Source organism: Aotus nancymaae, unplaced genomic scaffold (genome assembly GCF_030222135.1).
Source record: "Aotus nancymaae isolate 86718 unplaced genomic scaffold, 86718_ANA_hifiasm-v0.15.2.pri h1tg000021l, whole genome shotgun sequence".
In the NCBI taxonomy this organism is placed as follows: Eukaryota; Metazoa; Chordata; class Mammalia; order Primates; family Aotidae; genus Aotus; species Aotus nancymaae.
The window spans coordinates 4,750,642-4,774,573 of record NW_026988433.1 but is presented as its reverse complement, the minus strand read 5'-3'; the positions used below and the strand labels follow the sequence as shown (position 1 = coordinate 4,774,573).

The 23,932-nt window shown below is 46.4% G+C and overlaps 1 protein-coding gene and 1 non-coding gene across 2 annotated transcripts in view; one reads left to right on the top strand and one right to left on the bottom strand.

Moving 5' to 3' along the window:
• Positions 1-23,932, top strand: part of TMEM132C (transmembrane protein 132C) — a 280,537-nt gene that overhangs the window by 24,308 nt on the left and 232,297 nt on the right. The gene's annotated exons all lie outside the window — the stretch shown is intronic.
• Positions 10,839-10,945, bottom strand: LOC135276305 (U6 spliceosomal RNA). The gene has a single exon (XR_010343873.1). It is a non-coding gene; the product is annotated as a U6 spliceosomal RNA (small nuclear RNA).

Here is a 23,932-nt window from a genome sequence, read left to right as displayed (position 1 = left end):
GTTTAGGGGTGAAGGGTCGTGCTGTCTGTGCATTACGTTCAAATGGCTCATTAAAAATGCATGTATGTGTGTGTATATAGATGTGTACGTGTGTGTATAGTATATACACACACAGAGAAGCAACAGCAAAACATTTAATCACATGTTCTCACAAGTGGGAGCTAAGCTGTGAGGATGCAAAGGCATAAAAATGATAAAATGGACATTGGGGACATGGAGGGGGAAGGCTGGGAGGGGGTGAGGGATAAAAGACCACATATTGGGTGAAGGTGCAGTGTATACTGCTCAGGGCACAGGTGCACTGAAATCTCAGAAATCATCACTAAAGAACTTACCCATGGAACCAGAAACCACCTGTACCTCAAAAACTACTGAAATAAAAATTAATAAAAAATTTTAAAATTTTATTTATTTATAAAACTTTATATATTTCTATAAATGATCTCGACTGACTGCAACTTCTGCCTCCCGAGTTCAAGAGATTCTCCTGCCTCAGCCTCTCAAGTAGCAGGGATTACAGGCGCCCTCCACCATGTCCGGCTAATTTTTTGCATTTTCAGTAGAGATGTAGTTTAACTGTGTAGACCAGGCTGGTCTTGAATTCTTGACCACAAGTGATCCAACCGCCTTGGCCTCCCAAAGTGCTGGGATTACAGGCATGAGCCACTGCACCTGGCCATTTAAACTTTTTTTAAGTTTTTAAATTTAGCTGGAGGCATTTATGATACTATTCTTTTATTTTTCTATGGTTTTACAATATTTTTGAAAAAAAGTTAAAAGAAGAAAAGCAATGCCTGAACCTTGCCCTAATCTCGTTAAATCAGAATCTCTGGACTACACCTGGATACAATTTGTATTTTAACGTCTCTGTCTGGACGGCTCTGATGAACAGACAAGGCTCCAATCCACAGCCTGAGACCAGCCTCCATCTGCAGGCTCGGTTTTCATCCCTCTTTCCCACACTGCTAGTCCTAAAGGCTTGCTTATCCCCTGCTGCAACACACACAGCTTATTCCTGCCTTCGGGCCTTTGCATCGCTGTTCCAGCTGCCTGGAATGCTGCTCCATCCTCTGTCTTCACAAAGCGGGCTTCTCCCTGCTACTCAGGACTTGCCTTCTGCTGCTTCTCATCCCTGTGCCCCTTCCTTCGAGCCAAGTATGAACTTACCTTTTTTTGTAAAGCTGGAACCTCACTCTTTCACCCAGGCTTGAGTGCTGTGGTACAAGTCATAGGTCACTGCAGCCTCAAACTCCTGGACTCAAGTGATTCTCTTGCCTCAGCCTCCTATGTAGCTGAAACTATAGGCACGCACTACCATGCCCAGCTAATTACGTTTTTTATAGAGATAGGGCTTTGCTGTGTTGCTCAGACTGATCTTGAACTCCTGGGCTCAAGCGATCCTCCTGCCTCAGCCTCCCAAAGTGCCGGGATTGCAGGAGGCAGCCACCGCGCCCAGCCTGCTCCCACCTTCTTCAAGTTCCCTGTATCGTTTTCTGTACATTTGGTCATTTATCCTCTTTGCACCATGGATTTGTGAAGGTGGAAATACGCCTCTGTGCTTCATTTTCAGCCATAGCTGTGCCTTTTTATTCGCCACAGCATCTCCAGGTGCTTCTCCCCAGCTGGAAGGCTCCGGACACTGTTAATGGAAAGACGAGTGGGCAGCAAGGGTCTGCGTCCAGAGGGGTGTGTGACCACATGGGGAGCTTTTTGTAAAGATGCCCTTGATGTTTGCAGACTGGTAGTGAATTAAGTGCATTTTCAGATCCTCTTCTCATTGGCCTGTTGATGACAGTCACGCTGGGAAATACTTGGGAAGGGACGTGTGTAGCAAATGTGGGCAGAACCTTAAACTCTGGTTTTTCAAGTCGGGCCACATTCAGGCCGCTGACGCCTAGAAGAAAACAAACTCCAGTCTCCTTTGGCTAAAGATCATGGCAATAAATATCTTTCCGGTTTGTTCTGAGCAAAGACTCAGCAACTCTTGCGTGTCCCCACATCCTAGGCGCGGGCGGATCTGATGAGGTTTCTCCCTCCGTTCCCTCTCCGATGGCACTGGAATGCTCCTCCTGCTTTTAACTCTGTGAGGAGTGACCATTAGGAAGCGGTCTTAAGTCAAGACCAAAGAACTCATTAAGAAATTATATTTTTCAATCCGACAGAGACAGGTGAGACTAAAAGGAAGTTGTCTGAACATTGTACAGAGGTTTAAAGGGAAATATATCAGCCTCTTCCTCCACTGGGGTTAACTGAAGCCACAAAGAGCATTACTCAAAAAAGAATTAAAAGTTACCTGTATCTGAAAAAGCCTCACAAAATTCTGAAATTAATTCTTGAACTGTCTCCAAAAAAGCAAACAGGCCTGTTGCTATGGAAATTGTCTACCTTTTTTCTTTCACATAGAAAAAAGTTAAGAAAATGTTACATTAAAAAAAAACTACAACTTTTTTTGCCCCTCCAGATTGCTATCATTTGGCCATCTAATTTAAACAGTTCAGCGGTGCGCCCATTCCAACTGAATTGAACAAAGCAACGTTAAAAGCGAGGGTGCTGTTTATAAGATTCGAGTGGCCTCTTTTCCTCTCATTTCCTCTCCTGTGGTTGTGTACTCTTAGCTCACTGCTGCTCTTTTTGTCTTTTTGTGAGGCACTGTCAAAGCCCTCAGTAAACAAGCGGCAGAGCTGCCTGTGTGTGGTGGGTCCGGAGTTGTCAGTATTGGAGGCGCTCTACCTTGGTCCCGGAGTGTCCGCGTGTCCAGCGAAGAGCCCAGGAGCCCTGGGGAAGCTGCCTGTCCGCTGCGGGAGACCAGCTCCTTCCTCTTCAGCTCTGCGGACCATCCTCACTCTCTGCTGAGCACCCAGGCGGCTGCGGCTAGAAACACTTCCCAGGCTTGTTCATGAAGGGCTAACTCTAAGTGCCTGGTGTTTGCAAACCTCCAGGGAGCATCTCTCTCAGTGCCCTGGCACTTGCTGAAAAGTCTGCGGGGAAATAAGAATGAACTTCCCATAATGGAGTAAATGGTGATTTAAAAGCCCCCCGCCACCACCCCCGCCTCGCTGGGGGACTTCACGCTGCTTCTAGAATGCTCTGTCTTCAGACAGGCAGCCAAGCCTGTGTTTGTAGAACATGAAAGGAGATGCCACAAAACACCAGAAAACCACAATAACTGAGTCATAATGAATGTGAGATAATTAATCTCTGTCATCTACAAAGCCGCCAACAACTTCATAATGCGGCATTTTCCATTATGTCCTTTTCCCCTCTTATGCTATGAAAAGAAAAAAGCGAAAGAGGATGGTGTGAGATTGGTCTGTATTCGGACATGTATCTTCAGCCGAAATCATTTGCCTTCTCAGATACAGTAAAGAGGCCCTGTTTTTAATCAATCGAATGCCTGATTCTGCCCACGACCTGGGTGAAATCAGCAGCAATTTTGCCGCAGTTTGACAAACTCACAGGGCAGTGGCGGTGGGGAAGAGCTGCCTCCTTCTGAGGTCATCCTTATATGTTGAGCTCAAGTCTCAGATCTAAGAAGTTCTAGACCCTGGGCCATGAGGGACACAGACAGGTGCACCAGCCTTTTGGTGGAGAGAGCCGCAGACAATTGATGGGGCTCAGGTGGGAAGTAAAATGTCCCTCAGTCCGCCAACGCCAAGCATCTTCCATAAGAATGTCTAACTCCCCAATCTGGAGACCACACATTTCCAAATACCAAACTTTCCCAGTTGTAAGATGCCCATTCTCCCATTTTCCCAAAGGCATTTAAATTTCTCCATCTCAGTCCTTTAATCAACTATTTAGCAAACACCGATTGACTGGACTCAATCGTAACCTTAAAAGAAAACAGCATAGGTTCACACTTTAAGTAGATTAGCTTTGCAGACCTCTAAATTCTGAGGCTTTGTCCTTGATTGCTTTTGCATCTCCAGTAATATGGGCATGGGACCCCTTGCTTCAGAAGCGCTAGGGTAATTCAGGCACTCCAGTCTGCATTCAGTCACTACAGAAGAAGCAATGTCATGTGAAATGACTTGATCGTGCCATCATACTTTGCCTCTGGGGACTCATTGCACTGCTGTTTTCTAAGAAGTGGTTTCATTGCTGCATAGACAGTTACCAAATGCATAAATGAATACAGAGCCTGTGGGATGCAAAAGTCCAAGGAGCCAGGCATAGACTAAGGTAGGATAAATGTCTCCAAATCCAATGTTGAGGCCTCTCTCTGTGGTTGCAGGGAGCAACAATTGGTACACGTGTGCTAAGGAAAAGGGAACTTCTGGGAAGTGTATTGGGCAGTATGTGGAAGGAGTGGAACCAGTTCTCAGGGCAGTGCTGGAAAGCTAGGGTTCAGAAACGGCTTGCGTGCAGCTGTTGTGACCAGCGATCAGCCCTGTCCCTCCTGCACCTGTGTCCACTTACTTAATCACCATGCTCCTGGAGAAAAGGCATGATTGGCTGAGATTGGCCACACACCACCTGATTGGCTGTTGTGTGGCGGGAGGGAATATGGCCCTTTCCACCTCTGGTCCTTCAAAATTACTGTCTTACCAAGACTTTATACAACAGGCATGAGATAATTCCCTCAAAATAATTTGGTGCTGTCAGGGAAGAAAATGGATGCTGAGGTTCTAAAAGAAACGTTTATGAAAGAAGAAGCTGTACCTGATGCATTGATTAGTACATAAGTAATGCATACAGAGATTTTCCAATCAATATTTAACAACCAGCTCTTCAGGGAGAGGAAAATAGAAGACGTTATGTGTAGGATCTGCCCATTTCTCAGGTGTAAATACTCCCACTATGATTAATTTCAAATTGCCAACTGGGTCACTGAATTTCTGATTTAACATATGGCCTTGGGCTGGGCACGGTGCTCATGCCTGTAATCCCAGCACTTTGGGAGGCGGAGGCAGGTGGATCACCTAAGGTCAGGAGTTAGAGACCAGCCTGGGCAGCATGTTGAAACCTCATCTCTACTAAAAATACAAAAATTAGCCAGGAGTGGTGGCAGGTGCCTGTAATCCCAGCTACTCAGGAGGCTGAGCCAGGTGAATCACTTGAACCTGGAGGCAGAGGTTGCAGTGAACCGAGATCCTGCCATTGTACTCCAGCCTCAGCAACAGACTAAGACTTCATCTCAAGAAAAAATGGCCTTTGTAAGCAAGTAAGAGACAGAGTTGCCACACTCCTAGATGTATGACATTATTTCAAGTGCTTTTTAAAAAAGCATAGTAAGGTGGCTCATGCCTGTAAATCCCAGCACTTTGGGAGGCCGAGGCGGGCAGATCATGAGGTCAAGAGATCGAGACCATCCTGGTCAACATGGTGAAACCCTGTCTCTGCTAAAAACATACAAAAATTAGCTGGAGGCCGAGGCAGGAGAATTGCTTGAACCCAAGAGGCAGAGGTTGCAGTGAGCCAAGATTGCACCACTGCACTCCAGCCTGGTGCCTGGCGACAGAGCAAGACTCTGTCTCAAAAAAAAAAAAAGCATAGCACTATAATTCCTAAAACAACCCCACCACATTCTCCCATTTCTGAAACAAGTAACCTGCTGGATGTTAGGTTTGGTAAAAGTAAGGCCTTTTTCTTTTTTCTTAGTTGTCACTGGTGAAAACTGATGGGAGGCACTGAAGGTTAAGTGACTGTTTCCAAATTACATAAGCCAGTAGTTGGTGGAGCTGGGATTTGAACGCTAACGATATAGCTATACTGAACTGTTATGTAGCTTTTTGCATAACAAACCACTCTGAAAACCAAATGACTTAGAACAATAACTATTTCTTCAGCTTGCAATTCTGTGTCTTTAATTTGTGTTGTGCTCAGCTGGGCGGGTCTTCTGCTCTTAGCTGGGCTCACCCATTTGTCTGAGGTCAACTGCCAGCCAGCTAGGCAGCTCTGCTTCTAGGGGTTGACTGGCTGTCATCTGGAATGAAGGGGGGCCTCAGGGCCATTTGTGTGTCATAATTTAGCAGGCCAGCCCGGGCTTGTTGACATGGAAGTCCCGGGGCTCCAGGATAAAGACTCGAGCCAGTGCCCTGGATTGGAACTGGTATGACATTGCTTTTGCCACCTTCTGTTGGCCATCCCGTGTTTATGGAATGTGGAAACAGATCCCACTTCTTCGTAGGAGGAGCATCGGAGTCAAACTGCTAAGGGACTTTTGGATACAAGGAAGAAAAAATATGCCCTTTTTTATAATCTACCATAAGGTATAACCTGAACGTGCAATTATACACTTATTTATTAACCAATTTGTATAAACTTTACTTAGCACTTGGGTTAGAGTCTGGTGGCCTGAAGAAGTATTTTGTTGGGTCTGTGTCATACTTTAAAAATTAAGAAATTTTATTTAAGAAGATGTTTGCCTGTTTTCTCTTAAAAAATCAGAAGTCCTGAAAATTGAGCCCATTTTTCTGCTCTAAGAGTTTGGAGCTAAGCATGGCTGCTCTGGGGATCCTGTGCTCTCTGCGCCCTCATAGCTCCAGGCACTTGCTATAGTGCCTCCTAGACAAGCCTGCTCGTTTCCTGAAATTACTTTTCCGGCCCCTGGAGGCATTTTTGTTTACAGTATCAACTATAGTATTTCAGTGCCCTAAGTCTTTTGCTTCATTAAGTTAATTGTGTTAACCTACTCCACTGCTAGAAACAAGTAGACCAGATAACTTCTTATTAGTTCATGCTTTGGGTCTGTTTACAGTTTATTAGGATGACTTCTCCTTTTGGACTGAAGCCAAGATGAAACCTCACCCTTGTCTGATGTGATCAGGATTCCATTAGGTGGGTAGTCATAATAGTTTTCCAATATGTAAGGCGTGAAGATACAATCTTACTGGGCTTTGCTGTGAATATGTTACAGTGTCACCCATCAGAGTACAAATGAATCATGCCATAAATAATCCCATTGTCTCAAATATAGCAGTGGTTTTTTTGACAGGTGTCTCCTTAGCTATGCAGTGATTAAAGTAAAAAAAGCTGCTGCTTCCCAGGAAGGTGACTAGATGTTTCCATGTAGAAACTCTTCGCCAGGGGAAGAAGTGCATTTGACACACAGAAGCAGAAATGAGGCAACTTGCTGGGAAGTGGAATCAAGTTTAATATGCCATGGATGCTAGAATTTTCTAGAGAAATGTCCACAATGCCTATGAAGATGTGACGATCCCAGCCTGCCTAGAGAGGGTTGTGGGGCCCTGAGTTTCACGAGTGAGTTACTAAAAGTAGCTCTGTGGCGTGAAAGGGAAGCCCCTGTCCTTCTTGGAACAGAGCTAGCCAGTCGAACTTCGTGGGTGGTGGTGACAGTCTCTATCAGTGCCGCCTGATATAAGCAGCCACTTGCTGCAGGTAACTACTGAACATTTGAGATGGCTCATTTGATGGAGGAACTCAATTTTTAATGTTATTTAATTTTCATTAATTTTAATTTAAAGAGCCACTTGTGGCTACTGGCTATCATATTGGATAGCAGGGAACATTAAGAAGCCTGACCTTGAACTCCTGACTTCTGGGTGTTCAAGATCAAGAGTAAATGATAGAACGAGGCCAACTCCTTTTATGGTTGGAGTTGCACCAGAGGGGGAGCCTTTGAGATTAGGGACCCTTGTTTCTCACTGTTTTATTTCCAATTCCCGTAGCAGATGAGGGTCACCCGTCAATGACTGTCGAATGATTAAAAACCAGTAAAATCCCCTAGGCTATGGTAAATAATTCTTTCCAGAAACATGGTAGGCATGCCACTGGTGATATACCAAATTTTAGTTATGCTTCTTTTATTTACTAATTATGATTTGTAGTCATGTGTATAAGAACTATAATTCACTTATCAAATTTATTAATGGGCACAGAAAGAACTGAGGCTACATTTTTTTAAAGTGAGTTTGACTGAATTCAATTTACAGAAAAATATATAAATAATGAGATCATTGGTTCCCAATTACAGCAAATATTGCGAAGTGAATAAGGCAATTACTGAAATTCAAGGAATTCTGCTGTGGATGCTGGCACTTTTTGTGCTCTGATTATTACAGGTTATTTTTTTCTGTATTTTTCTTTTTTATTAACTGATGCACATGCCTTAAGACATAAAATCTTGCCCTTCAAACCCTCGTGCAGCTGAGTGAACTACTTTTTCTTCTTTTCTTGTTTTATTTGGCTTCTCTTGTTTTTATTTGGAAGTAAGCTGAAAGCATGAATATTCATGATGCTGTTAAACAAGATTTTTATTGAAAACAAAAATAGATTCAAAGTTTTTTATTTGTGCCTCTCCAGCCAGAGAGTAAAAGCCCCATTGAAAGATTAGTATCAGAGATTTGGATTATTTGCTGTTTACTTTTGCTAAAAATGTAGATGTTTGGCTACTAAGGTATTAGTCTCCTTTAGAAAAAAAAATACAAAAATAAACCAGTGTTACGTTTCTAGACTGCCCTTTTCTACCCTTGAGCATCAGAGGAAGACAAGATAAAATAATAAAAGAAAAAAAGGGAGAAATTTTATTTTTCCTATTTGTCCTAAGTTCAAGAGAAAGAAAAGACACGAGCATCTATGATTAAAAATGTGCCTTTGATTTTTTCCCAGGCCTCCTTTGCTCTCTGATTTCTAGAAAATTGATCCTCCTCATCCTTTTTAATTTGTATGAGTCTCCGCCTGCTACCCCCGGCAGGAAAGAGGGCTGCATATTTTGTGAGGTTCATTAATCAACCCATTATTCTTCCTTGCACATTCCAACATGCAGGGCCAGTCATTTTTCATGAGACCTATTGTTACTTGGCAGAAAATAAATACACCATCAAAAATGTATTGCAACACTGACTAAAATATGAAGGCGAGTGAGCATTGCACTTTGGGTCTGTACAAACAATATTGATTTATGAGAAGGAGATTCTCAGGAGAGTCTTTAAGATCAAACAAGTTTCCTCCTGATGGGTGGGGTGAGTTTGAGGCTTTGTGCCACAAGTCATTAATTTATTCATTCATTCCTTTAGTCAATACATATTTATTAAGCAGCTACTAAGAGGTAGCTCTCCACGTCGGGCAGTCAAGAGTGAGCAGAACAGACAAAAAAGGGACCCAAAGGAGCTGACACTTTATGGGTCGGTGGACAACCATCAGACAATAAAATAAAGTCACTTAAAAATACAGTGGTAAGTGCAAAGGATAAAAATTAAATTTGAAGTATTATTTACTAAGTCTTTTATCCAGAAATAATTTGAAAAAAATGCAGAAGGCCAAGCAGTATTTTTTATTTATTTTTTTAATAAGAATATGCAGTTATGACTTTGTTTTTGACACAGGATCTCTCTCCCTCTGTCAGCCAGACTGGAGTGCAGTGACACAATCACGGCTCGCTGCATGCTTCACTTCCCAGGCTCAAGCGATCCTCCCACCTCAGCCTCCCAAGTAGCTGGAACTACAGGCATGCTCTATCACACCCAGCTAATTTTCGTATCTTGGTTTTTTTTTAGAGACAGGGTTTTGCCATGTTACCCAGGCTGATCTGGAACTCCTGGACTCAAGAGATTCTCCCGCCTTGGCCTCCCAAAGTGCTGGGATTACAGGTGTGAGTCACCATGCCTGGTTGTAATTTTTACAAGTGTGTTAATACATAAGGCAATGTGGGCTTGGCGTGGTGGCTCACACCTGTAATCCCAGCACTCCGGGAGGCCAAGGCGGGTAGATGACTTGAGGCCAGGAGTTCAAGGCCAGCCTGGCCAACGTGGTGAAACCCCACCTCTACTAAAAATACAAAAATTAGCCAGGCATGATGGTGCACCTGTAATTGCAGTTACTCTCAGGGGCGTGAGGTAGGAGAATTGCTTGAACCCAGGAGCCAGAGGTTGCAGTGAGCTGAGATTGCACCCCAGCCTGGGTGAGTGAGACTCTGTCTCAAAAAAAAAAAATCTTAAGGCAATGTTTTCAGAATGTGATTTGTGCATTTCGGGGTGTCTACCAATCCAGATATTTAAATGATATTAATTATAAATATAGCATTTAATAATTAAATGGTAATCATTACATATGTATCGTTAGGGCGGACTTTCATTTTTTATCAAGTAGCATGAGTTTTTCATTCATGAAGATAATATGAAGTTTAGTTTTGTAGTAAATGTGTAAGTTAAGGCAAACTGTAAAGAAAAACATTATATAAACTATAGAAATGGTAGTATATGGACCTGGAAAGTCTGTGATAGGGATACACACCTGGTTCTTCCAGGGAGCGCCTAATACCTGCCTTCCTTTCCAAAAATAACAATCGAAGAAGGAAATGGCAGACAAGACCTTGTTGATTCTTTTTTTTTGAGACAGAGTCTCGCACTGTCACCCAGGCTGCAAGCAGTTCTCCTGCCTCAGCCTCCCAAGTAGCTGAGACTACAAGCATGCGCCACCACGCCCAGCTAATTTTTTTAATATTTTTAGTAGAGACAGGGTTTCACCATGTTGGCCAGGATGATCTCGGTCTCCTGACCTTGTGATCCACCCGCCTTGGCCTCCCAAAGTGCTGGGATTACAGGCGTGCGCCTCCGCGCCCGGCCCTTGTTGATTCTTTAATGACTGCAGCGTGACAGAGCGCCACTATGAAGGTGCTTTGCCTCTCTCCATATTCTAGTGCTGGATAGCAACCACTCCAGAACACAGTGGCTGCAAAGAGCAGCTGCTTCACCTGCTCCTGATTCTCTGGGTCGGCGAGGCAGGGCTCAGCTGGCAGTCTTGTCTCTGCTGCATGCGGCGTAGGCTGGACTTTCTCATGCAGGTGAGGGATTTCAGATGGCCTCACCCTGTGTCTGGTCTCCCATGTGGGTGGCTGGACTGCCGAGCTTCTCCCTTTGTGGTCTTTCTTTCTTTTTTTAAATATGGAATGCTTCACAAATTTGCGTGTCATCCTTGCGCAGGGGCCATGCTAACCTTCTCTGTATCGTTCCAATTTTAGTATATGTGCTGCCGAAGCGAGCACCCTCTGTGGTCTTTCAGCCTCTCTAATCTCTCCCGTCCTGTGGTCTCACCAGCTTTGTACCTGGGCTTCCTGACATGGCAGAACAGGGTTCTGGGAGAACAAATGTAGACACTACAGAGCTCAAAGCACACTGAGCCAGCCCAGAATCAAGGAAAGGGACATTTGCCTCTGGATGGGAGCAGTGAGAAAGTCACGTTGCAATCAGACCAGAGCGGTGAGAAGGAGGGCTGCAGCCATCTTTGGTGAAAATCTACCAAAGCTGGGAGCAAACCAGCTCATGCAGGTTGGAAGCATACAGAAAACAATGGATGACTTTGGCTGGCTGTGTGTGTGTTGGAGGGCGAGGCAGCAGCCCTCAGGGGCTGGGACAGTTTCAGGATAAGAAGAAGGAAGGGGAGGAGAATTGGCTCTTTGGCCATCTGTAGAAAGCCGAGAAAGATGGTAGGTTTGGTGTGACAAGCCTCCACACCTCAGCGGTTAGGTTTGATTAAAAAATCCCAGTGTGGGGAGAGACAGCTAGGACAGGTGAAGGACGTGTGTGGAGACCACGGGGCAGAAGGTGCAGAAGGAGAGACAGAAGACTTACCATGAAAAATATCTAGCGAAGGGGCTCTTTTTATTTGAAACAAAGATTCATGCTTCTTTCCTTCTGCATATATTTTCCCATCTAGATCCACAAGGATGTACACCAGATAACCAGATTAGTGGTCCATGGATTTACTCTTTCTCACCTATCGCTGTACTTCAGGAAATGTGGATCTCAGCCGCAGGTCCAGAAGTTGATGTGACTGGTGTTCTGACTCCTATTATTGTGTACAAATTACTCAGAAATATAGAAGCTTAAAATGACCATTTGGTTTTGCCTCTAGCTTTGTGGGGCAAGGCTTGGCTGGGCAGTTCTCATTTGGGGTCTCCCATGAGGGAGGATGCAGAGGTGTTCACCGGGCCTGAAGCCCCGCTGGGCAGGACCTCCAGGACAGAGCATCATGTGGCTGGGAGTTGACACTGACTTTTGGCTGGATGGTCAGCTGGACTGTCCATCGTGTATGATCCAACCCCAGAACAGGAGAATCGAGGCCAAGATAGCCGACAGATTCAAGAAGAGGTTTGTGTGCAGACAAATATTCAAAGGTACCCTGGCTTCCGACACATGTTTGAGTTCTGATCTCACCTGTCCTGGTCCTGAGGATGGGTTGTCATGGAGACAGGGGTCTTCAGTCTCTCTAAAGAAGGCAATCGATCCTGTCCCCTGTTAAAATTGGCCTAGAGGCGTAGAGTGGGTGGGGGGTTGACTTGCCTGTGGGCAGTGGCAGAGTTCAGATACCACACACTGATTTTCCTCCTCATGTCCACAAACTCAGCCAAATTAACTGTGAAAGGTAGAAACTTGAGGCCATATAACTAACTGTTTTTAAGTCCTTCATGATTTCTTCCTTGCCCTTCCTTTTTGCTGTGACTACCGAGTGTCAAGAAAAATCTGAATATTTGGTACTCCAAGCAAGCTCAAGAGAAGATGAGTCTTAGGTGTGGTCACAGTTTGAAGCAAAGAGCTGCTGGGTAAATAAATCATGGCTGTCAAATCCAATTAAGTGGGTCTGCAGTGACTGGGTCTGCCACCTGAGTTCAGTTTCACTCGAGACCAGGCTCTCCCCACATAGAGGAGGTGGTTAATTTCAGAAACAACAGAAGTGAGAAGGTGGGAGGAAAGCGAATGCCTGGTAGCCCAGCTGTCTGTGCTCAGCTTCAGGATGGGAATACGTGCACCTTACCTAGCGAAGCTGTACTGTGGTCCTGAAAGATGGCAAGGAGACCAGAAGGTGGGATGGGGAGAAGCAGCCTTATTCATCGTGAGAAACACCCTTTCCCCGACTGAGATACCTACGTGAACATAAACATGCTCACGAGACAGTGCGCCTTACTCCCATTGCTGGGCAAAGCAGGTTTTCCACTACAAGTCATTTTGATCAGCAATAGAAACATATTAGAAACATATTGTAATAGAAACATACGATCTTGTTCTGTGGGTGATAAGTAAACACAACCTCCATTTTATTGGTGTTTATAGATGACAGGTTGTGCACTCCCGGCCCTAGGAAATAAAAGCCAAGGAAATGAAGACAAAACAGTTGTGGGCCAGGGCACAGCAGTCCATGCTGACTGATGGGCTCCTGTGAGCTCAGACTGTGGCCCCAACAGCAAGGAGAGGAAGTTCACTGCAGCGTGGATTCAGAAAACATCTGTGTCAGATCTTGTGCTGAGTGTTTATAAAACAAAGACAAATGAGATTTCAGTCTTGTACTCTGGAAGCTCACATTTCTACTACCAGATGGCAAATACGTCAGCTTTGCTCTATTTGCAGCAAATGCCTGGAATTATGTGTTGAGGAGGATTCTGAGGCCATGCCTGAGTGAAGGAGAGAGGAGGACGTTGATTGTTGATGTCTGCCCTGCATAGAGGGAGAATGGTGGGCCACACGCCACGTGGGCTCTTTCAGGAACCAACTCTCTTAGTTTCAGGCCACAGAATCTTGATAGCAGACATACAAAGACCAAGTCTGAGAACTGATGCAGTCTTCAGAGATGTTTACTGTTTTTTTCTTTTCCTTCTTTCTTTATGGAATCAGCAGTTATTTTCATATGTTTCATATTTTTCCTTATTTTTACTGACACAATTTACTACATTAAAATGCACAGATCTTAATTCTATGGTCTGATTAGCTTTTTTTTTTTTTTTTTTTTTTTTTTGCAAAGGTCTTACTCTGTCCTCCAGGCTGGAGTTGAGTGGCTCGTTATTGGCTCACTGCAGCCTCAGTGTCCCAGGTTCAAGTGATTCTCCCAGCTCAGACTCCCTGGTAGCTGGGACCACAGGTGCCTGCCATCATGCCCAGCTAATTTTTTGTATTTTTGGTAGAGATGGGATTTCACCATGTTGCCCAGACTGGTCGCAAACTCCTGGGCTCAAGTGTTCCACCCACGTTGGCCTTACGAAGTGCGAGATTAGCCGTTGAAAGCGCTGGATCACGTAGTTAGTAAGGATCTAAGTTCAATGAATGTGGGCCAGAGTCCTTGTTCTGCACTACCAGCCACATGACAGAGGAAGTTGTCAAATCTTTCTATTTCTCCTAAGAAGCCAAAACTACACATTTTTAAAATGCAGTATGTCAATTTTAATTGAGTGATTTGCTTTTATGATGCTGAATAAGCCAAACAAAGCCTGGCAGTGAACCCCATTTTGAAATATCTGTTGTACACAGTGGGGAGATATTACAGTTAGTAGATTGATTACATATTGTAATTCATTTTCTACATCAGTATATATAATTAGAATATCTCATGTTTATATTTTAGTGTTATAATTGTATAATTATAACACTAAAATTATATATATTATATTTTTATCTCATAGCATATATTATGGTAACTGCTGTAACAGAAACCCAAAATATTAATGATCTGGACAAAATACAGTGTTCTTAATTTTATTTCCTTCTTCCTTGCTCACATGCCATCCAGCCGTGAGCAGTTTAGGGTTGTGTAATCACTTCGTGGTGCTGGGGATGCAGGGTCCCTCTCATTCTTGCTCCATTGTCCCTGGAACATGGTCCCCTTTGCCCAGTGGCTACCACCAGGTACCTTTTCCCACCGGTGGAAGGAGAAACAGGACAGGAAGGGCTCACCCCTTCACGTTAAAGCCGTGGTACGCCAGTAAGTGTTTAACAACCAGATCTCTGCTGGGGGGCAGGGGAGATTGACTTGTTGCTTTTGCCAATTTCCATGGTGTAAATTTTCCCACCATCAGCAGTTTCAAGCTACCAATGTGAAGTAAACTGAATGTGGAGTCCAGAAGAGACATTCACCGTGCAGGCTGGGCATGTCGCAGTTTTAAGAGCTCCATCTACACATCGCCTCTTTCACTTCCACCAACATCTCCGGAGTTAGACACCTGTCTGCAAGGGAGGCTGGGGAAGGTAGTTTTTCATTGACATTAAGTCCAGTGGCCAGGTGGCCCAGCTACAAATTAAAGGCTCTTTTCTTATAGAAGAAATGGAGTGTAAATCATTGAGGCCACTGGACGTCTGCAGTACAAGAGGTTTTAGACAGGAGAGTATCTGGTTATTACAACTGGATTTAGAAGGTCCCACTACAGTCGTGGAGGAGGCATGGAAGGGGAAGACTGGACCAGCAGCCTTTTCAGAGAAAATGGGGGATAGTGGGGGTGGAGATAAGCATTCTCTGCATATCTCTTATTTTCATATTTGACTAATAAGAGAATCTAGCCATTGAGAACCCTGCATCACAGGGTTAGTAAGGACCTAAGTTCCATGAATATGAACCAGAGTCTTTGTTCTGCACTGCTGGCCATAGGAAAACCTCCCTCAGGAGCCTGGCACCCATGCTGGGAGCGATCAGGAGGGCCTGAATGGGGTCACTGTGGCTGGGGTAGAGAAGAGGACCTGGGTTTGAGCAGCTGAGGAAGTGGACTTCCCAGGATTTGGTTGTTGGTTGCTAGAAGCTGCTAGAAGCTGTGGTAGGATGTGAGAGTTAAAAGGAGTTAGAAGACAGAGCATGACGCTGAAGTCTCTCTCTCCCGGATAATAGTGGTGTCATTGGTGAAAATAAGAAAAACAGAAAACCAGGTTTTGAGGGGAGGGTAAAGAATGCTCTCTTAAATTTTTCTGAATTTGAGATTCTCTTGGCACCTCTGAGTGTTATCCAGCAAGTGTTAAAAATAAGGCCTGGAGGTTCAGGGAGGGCAGAGTCTGGAGTCTCAGATTGAAAAGTAACAAGGGTTTGTATTAGTAGTTAACAAGTTTGGAGATTCCTAGGATTTCCCAGTGAATTCTGCAGAACAGAACTGCTTGGGAGATGGAATAAATAGCTCGAACTGTTTCACTTGTAAGCGACAGAAACCCAAATCCAGCTAGAGAAGGGGTAAATAGTGGGTCATCTAAATAAAAACTCCAGTAGAACAAACTTCAGGCATAGCTGGATCAAGGCTAATGACAGTGTCATTGGGACTGCCGTTAGACCCATCTCTCACCCCTGCTTTTTTCTGTGACGGCTTCGTTCTCAGGCAGCCTCTCCTCACAGGGAAACCAGGGGCCACCAGTAAATCCAGACCTGTGTCTTTTCAATTTAATAAATCCACTTCTTCAAGCCGAAGTCTCAGACTGGCTCTTAGTGACTCACGTCCATGCTGTTCCTGAACCAGTTCCTGTGAATGACTTTACCTGGCTTGAGTATTGTACTCACCCCGAGAGCTAGAGTGCGGCCAGTCCCAGTGCCCCCGGCAGTGCCCCTCATTGCCACCCCATTGAGTAGCAATGGCTACCCAACAGAAAATAAAAGTTGTCACCAGAAAAAGGGCAAATGGGTGTTGGCCAAGCCAAAGCTACAGATGTTGGTCAATAAATGCAAGTTTGCGGGGAGGGGCAGCTGCTTTCCATGTGGCCACATTTGATCAGGGAGACTCATGCACACTCTTGTTCTAACTCCCTCCAGCTCAGCAGCTGGACGGGGGACATGCCTGATGGAAACCTTACCAAGAAGCAAGGGCAGCAGACCAGAGGCAGCCCCAGCTTCCCAGGGCTCGGGCCCGCCCCAGCGACTTGATTGGATACTGAGTAGCTGGGGAGAGGATGTACGTTCATCAGAAGCCTGGGACCTCTTTGTGTTGCTTTTTCAAAGAAAGTTAACGTAGGCAGGTTTGCAGGAAAAAAAATAACAATAACTGAGTTCTATTGCTGACCTTGTCAGTGACCCAAATTAAAAAGCCACTTATCTTCTCTGTGTGTGACTTGCACCTCAGAGTTTGCTCCTGGCAGCTATTAATTCAAAGACGGGAAGAAGAGGCAGTTGGCATTTTAAAATCTACATGTTCTGATTCTCTTGAATCAGGTGCCGCACAAGCCCAGACCAGCACCATAGAACTGTGCCCTGGGGGAGCGTCACGAATGAGGAGCAGGGGATGGGGGATCTATGGACGATCAGTAAGCGCGCACAGGCCCCATCTGAAGACATTCGCAAATACTTTGAGTTATCATGAAACGCTATACAGATCACCACCTCACCCCCTTCCACCCACAAAAACAAAAAGAAAATGGTCTGAGAAAGGGACTTGGCCTGAAGACTGTCAGTGGGAGACCCCCTAAAAAGTGAGGCAAAGTTTTTATTGTGCCTCATTTCCAGGAGCTCCGCATAGTTGTACAGGTTGTTCACTGCTCCAGCAGGCTCCATTGAGGGAATGATGAGGCTGATATCTAGCCCACCCCATTGTTCAACAAGTCAGGATCTCGTAGGCCTGTGCCCACCCAGGGAAACTTTTTGAATAATTCATTCAAAGTTGGTATATGTGATAGTGATGTGTCACTCTCTATCAAAGCCCCCTGCAAAGGCTTCTCCCTTTGTTTTGCTTCAATTCCAAAGCCCCACTTTCCAGAGCTCCATTCTCCAGGGGTGGTGGAGTACCTAACCTAGGACCTGCTCATAAAAAAGACTTTTCAGGCAGAGAGTTCAGCGCCATTTGAATGACCTCACATTCTAACCTCAAAGGTTTCTGTTGCCTCTTAAGTGCACAGTCGGATGGCAAACACCATCGGACTGGAGCAGCTGCCTCATTTTCTGTGTGTTCAGCAGAAGGTGGGCGCCTTCTTCGCTCTGCAGTCCAGCCTCCTCGGAGCTCTGGGAATAGATACAGCTTCCATTTTGCGTCTGTTTTTGTTTTTGTTTGTGTGTTTATTTGTTTGTTTGCTTTGTTTTTTGAGATGGAGTCTTGCTCTGTTCCACAGGCTGGAGTGCACTGGCGCAATCTTGGCTCACTGCAAGCCCACCTCCCAGGTTCAAGCAATTCTCCCTGCCTCAGCCTCCCAAGTAGCTGGACTTACAGGTGCCCGCCACCACACTCTGCTAATTTTTGTATTTTTCAGTAGAGACAGGGATTTGCCTTGTTGGCCAGGCTGGTCTTGGATCCCTGACTTCAGGCGATCTGCCCGCCTGAGCTTCCTAAAGTGCTACAGTTACAGGCATGAGCCACCGCACCCCACACATTTTGCATCTGTTTTTATGAAAGCAGAATTAAATACAGTGGTTGACATTAAGAAGCAAAAGTACTTGTGTGTTTAAGAAACAAAGAACAGTGCCTGTGCTATTTACGTAAGCCTTTCTCTAAATTAGCGCAGATCTACTGAGCGCCTGCTTGTGTTTCATGCCCTTATGGTGCGTCTGCAAATGAGACAGTCCAGGGATCCTTTCTCGCTGGAGCCAGGAGTTTATATGCCAGTAGCAAGTTTATATACCATACAATAAATCACCAAACAGATACAGACCTAAGATAATTTCAGCCACCACTAAAGACAAGAAAGCCGGGTCATGGGAGTGACTTAGGACTGGGTTGTCAGAGGAGTTCTTCGTGAGCAGGTGACATCTGAGCAGAATGTGAATACTAGGAGGGGTCCGGACCAGGTGGAGAGAATGGCAGATGCAGAGCCCCTGCCAGGGGAACACGCTGGGTGTATTCCTAAGACAGGAAGATCGTTGCAGCTAGAGGGTTGACAGTGAGGGGGAGAGAGGGAAGAAGGAAGATTGGAAACGTAGGCTGGGCCAGGCAGGGAGTTTGTCTTTCTTTTTTCCTTTTTTTCGCTCTTGTTGCCCAGGCTGGAGTGCAATGGCACGATCTCAGCCTATCGAAACCTCCACCTCCTGGGTTTAAGCGATTCTTCTGCCTCAGCCCCTCTAGTAGCTGGGATTACAGGCGCGTGCCACCACACCCAGCTAATTTTATATTTTTAGTAGAGATGGGGTTTCTCCATGTTGGTCAGGCTGGTCTCGAACTCCTGACCTCAGGCGATCCACCCGCCTCGGCCTCCGAAAGTGCTGGGATTACAGGCGTGAGCCTCCGCGCCCGGGGGAGTTTGTCTTTCATTTGCTGTGTGATAGGAATTCCTCGGCCGCCCCCGTGCTCCTGTCCTGTAAATCCAGCCTCACACTTGGCATTTACATTTGTGTGTCTGCAGTTCATCTCCAGCCACACAGGCTGAGCCAGGCCCTCCATCCGCTGTCCACCCACTCTCCCTGCCTGAACCCATCCCACAACAGGAAGTTCAGCAATTTACACTCAAGTTTTCTCCATCTCAGTAAATGCCAGGCCCTAAGCCCACGAGTCATGCCGGAAGTCTCCCCTTTCATTGGTCATACAGTGCTGTGACTCCATTCCAGAATATTCCCAGCTCTGTCCCCAGCTCTTCCCCTCTCCACAGCCCCCTTAGCTGGGCCTCATCCCTTGACAGCCACGACGCCACCGGACGCTTCCTTTGGCGTCTTCTCCATTCCATCATCCATCTCTTCTCAGCATCCAGAGAGATTTTTATACAGCATAAATCACAATATTTCAACTCCTTCTACTTAAAACTTTCCAAAGGTTTCCCATTGTTGAAAGGGCCGATGATGCAAGACCGTCCCTCCTTCCCCCGGGCACACAGCTCGTGACCTTGTAGAATGTTTTCTGTGTACCCCCAGAGCCCCCTTGGGCCTGTGGTGTCCTGTGGGCAGGGACTGGATTCTGCTCCTCTGGCTCCCCCAGGCCCTCGCACACTCCTGACACACAGTAGGTGGTCAGTCATTGGCCAGGTGGGTGGCTCATGAAGTTTACATTCACTGGGAGCCACTGAGAATTGTTCTGTCTGCAATAAGTCTTGGAACTGGGCAGCACATGCTAGCATCAGGGATAAGTCCTTGGGGGAGACTTTTAAAGGCAGAATTCCAGTGGGGAGACGGTGGAGGTCTCGGCAGACCTGAGGAAGAGAAAGCAACTTACAGCAGGCAGTTGAAATGATCCCCAGAGAAACAACATCGCAGTCAGACTTTTATTTCCCTATTTGATGGTTTTCCCTTGCAGTTCGTGTGTATTTATTTCTGGTTTTCCCAAAGTTGTTTGTAATGTGAAGTAGAAAAGCTAAATATTTTTATAGAAATGAAACTTCACCACGGTGAAGACATGAAAAGATCAGGCGTTCTGTGGAGCTCTTCCTCCTGAAGGAAAGCCAGATTCTAACTCTTGGATCTCTTCTTGTTTCATTTTTTTTTTTTCTTTTCATTCGTTTAGAAACTTACCAAAGTCCCTAAATCAGTAGCAGGGAGCAAAAATGTCCACAGGCCCATATGTGCACGAGCCACAGAAAGGAATGCTTGTAACCTTGACGAAGTCTGTAATACCTGCTTTGAAGGAAGAGAAAGAAGATGAGGGCCCCAGGGTGGGTGCAAGTTAGGAATGCTATTGGCTGAAGTACCCGAACTCCTCAGTCACAGGAACTTAAGCAAATAGTGGGTCGTTTTCTGGGTGGATCAATACACCTGGAGGTAGGGATGCCCAGCTGAACAGCCCAGCCCCATCTGGTCTTTGGTTTTTTTATCTGCCATGCACTTGGTCTCTGCCTCATGGCTGCAGACGGCTCCTACAGACGCCAAGCTGACGTTCCAGCAGGAGGAGAGGAGACATCCTGGCTGAAGCTATGACTTTCTCTTATCAGAGAAGCAGAAGCTAGCCTGGAGGTCTTCCGGCCACTTCCAATTGTGTATAACCAACCGCAGTTATATCACACGGCCCCATCCGCTTGCTGTGGAAGCTGGAGAAGTTGGTATTTTGTTCTTTCAGCATCTATGATGGCAGGGATGGTGGTTTACCAAAAACTCATGCTTCCCTTTTCTTAGTGAAGCCTGTGCCTGGAAGGGCCCGCCTGGCCATGGCCAGTATTCCCTGGTCCTCTCGCAGCTCAGCGTGCCGTGAGATATGCACTGGCTCTTGTCCATCTGATGTGAGCTGAACTGGCTTGCGTTGCTTCTGTGCGCAGTTTGCATGCCTTCCCTATGGCCTCTCTCGTTATCTGTGGCTGGATACAGAGCACGCTGAGGCCCTAGGGAGTGGGCAGACTCCGAGATGCCAGTCAATGGCCACGTGCAGGAGACCAGCCCCCCGGCCATGGGCCCACCTTGGATTCGTGTGCGATCATAAATAAACCTATATCATGTAAACCACCGACTCTCTGCCATTTCCTTTTTCCAGCAGCTGACCCTCCCCTATATAACACAGGTATTTCAACAGACAAGGGAGGAGACCAGAAATTGTGTGTAGGGACCGGCCAACAGCGTCTACCGTGCTAAGTTCTGTCCAGACACCTCCTAATCTCCTGATGTCAGTTCAGGCAACACTTCTCCACTTCCGTTGTGAGTCATCAGTTTCTTTCATCTCTCCTCCACTCTCAGCCTTGGAGACCACCCTTCATGAGCAAAGGGAGCCCGTGCCTTAAATGGTGCTTCCCAGAGTAACACTTTTCAGGACTGAAACACCAGTGAGGCAAGGACGGCCTTGGACATCCCTTTCTCCCCTGCATGCTCTGCAGTTGGCCCTGCCCACACCCTGGTGGGGGCACATGATGTTCAGCCTGAACCGGGCCCCTGGACCTTAGCTGATAGACCAGGAGCAGGTGGTCCACCCAGATTGGGCTGAGCCTGTGTCCTCTTAGGGCATTTGACAATAGAATGTAGCATGTTGGCTCACATCTGTAATCCCACGGCTTTGGGAGGCTGAGGCAGGAGGATCACTTGAGGCCAGGAGGATGGTTTGAGACCAGCCTGGGAAACATATTTGGGACCCCCACCTCTATAAAAAATGAATAAATAAGTCAATAGCCAGACAGGGTAGCACATGCCTTTGGTCCCGGCTGCTCAGGAGGCTGAGACAGGAGGCTCTCTCAAGTCCAGGAGTTTGGGATTTGAGTAAGCTGTAATTGTACCACTGCACTCGAGCCTGGGCAGCAGAGCAAGACCCTGTCTCAAAAAAAAAAAAATAAAATAAAAGAAAATAGAATACAAAACATAACACAGATGAGAAGCGCAGACCTGCAAGGCTGTGTTACCGTAAGGGCCTCTGGCACCACTTAGGGACAGCGGTGAGGGGTACACAGCCAGTGAGTGAACACAGATGAGAGAGAGGACAGAGGCAGACACAGAGAGGGGGGAGAAGGAGGAGAGTGGACCAGGAGGAATTTCCCGTTTTCCCGAGGCTAGGGCGTGCTTTCTGCAATCATGTCCCACGAGACAGCCTCCCATGCTTGGTGGCCTGTAAGCAGTGTCAGGTGAGTTTCTGTGTCCTCCGTCCAAATGTCTTCTTCTCTAAACCCCTGCTAAGGAGACGCCCACACAAAATAAGTTGTTCATCATCCCGATTGTTCTTTATTTCTTTTTTTTTTTTATGAGACAGAGTCTCTCTCTGTCACCCAGCCTGGAGTGCAACAGCGCAATCTCGTCTCACTGCAACCTCCACCTCCCGGGTTCCAGCAATCCTACTGCCTCAGTCTCCCAAGTAGCTGGGATTACAGGCACCTGCCACCATGCCCGGCTAATTTTTTGTATTTTTAGTAGAGATGGGGTTTCACCATGCTGGCCAGACTGGTTTCAAACTCCTGACCTCAGATGACCCACCCACCTCCACCTCCCAAAATGCTGGGATTGCAGACGTGAGCCACCGCGCCCGACCTCTTCATTTCTTTATTCATATGGCAGATACTCATGAGCACACTCGACACACCCAGCACTGTCTGCAGCTAGGCGTCCACCCAGGTGACACCAGCACAATCTGTTCTGCTAGGCACGCGGTGAGGGCCTGCCTGGAGCTTCCTGTCTCATTCCATCCTGGACCCAGGCCTGCGCTCTCAAGCACTAAAGTGAGACTCTGCTTGGGTGTGGCGGGAGGGTCCCAAGGGCCAAAATAGCACCTGCAGGCTTGGCAGTAGCATGCCGTAGTTAAGGTGCAGAACCTGACTATGTGCACACGAGCCGTCAGCTGTTGGACTGTGGCACGGGGTGCTAAGTTAGCCGGCTGCTCATTGTCCCACAGCGGGGCTGTGACAAGGATGTGTCCATGGAAACGATGATGGCACAGGTGACAGGATGCCCGGGGATGAGGGAAGGCAGGTGAAGCACTGGGTGTGAGGTTGAAGGGGCCTCCAAAAGCCTCCATAGTAAATACTGCATGAAAATAAAATATTTTTGAAATTTTAAAATTAATGCAAATAAACCATATATCAAAATTTTAAATAAAGACAGAACAGGACAGGGAGGTGGAATTCAACGTGGGAGAAGGGCCCAGAAGTGAGGTCGCGATACCGTGGCTGCAGCGGAGAAGTAGCCAGCCTCGTGAAGAGGAGAGCACGGGAACGAAGGGGCCGGCACCACCTCCCTCTGGGAGTGACAAACCCAAGAATCCACGCTGCCCTTGGACAGAACGCTGGAGGGTCAGCACAACCCCAGAACGGAGGGGAGAAAAGCGGTAGCCATTGACTCAGTTTGACCTGCAGGCATGTTTTGTTTGGCTTATATAAAGTTTACATCTTACTCATTTAGTGGCCAGCATTTAAACTTTTCATTTGGAAGTTCAACTGTCTGACTACTTATGGCAGTTTAGAATAATGGACTGCTTACAGCCAAATAGAGCCCAGTGCTTCCACCAGGTCGGGACTTTCTCAGCCTGGAGGGCTACACTTCCTTCTTCTTTTGAGACAAGGTCTCACTGTGCCTTCTGTAGCTCAGGCTGGAGTACAGTGGTGCAATCCCAGCTCTCTGCAGCCCCAACGTTTAGGGCCTAAGCCATCCTCGTGCCTCAGCCTCTTGAGTAGCTGGGACTGCATGTATGTGCCACCACGCCTGGCTGATTTTTGTTTTTATTTGTGGAGATGGGGTTTCACCATATTGCCCAGGCTGATCCTGAGCTCTTAGGGTCAAGTGATCCACCCACCTCGGTCTCCCAAAGTGCTGGGATTACAGGCGTGAGCCACTGCAGCTGGCCAGCTACACTTCTTTCTATGACCTGTCCTCGTCCCCTTAGACATTCAGGTTTGGAGCCCTGACACTTGGCTTCAAAGGGGAAGAGATAAAGCTGCAGACCTGCTGAGGGGAGGTCTTTCTTCTTCCCGGTACAGCTGAGAAGGACTTTTGC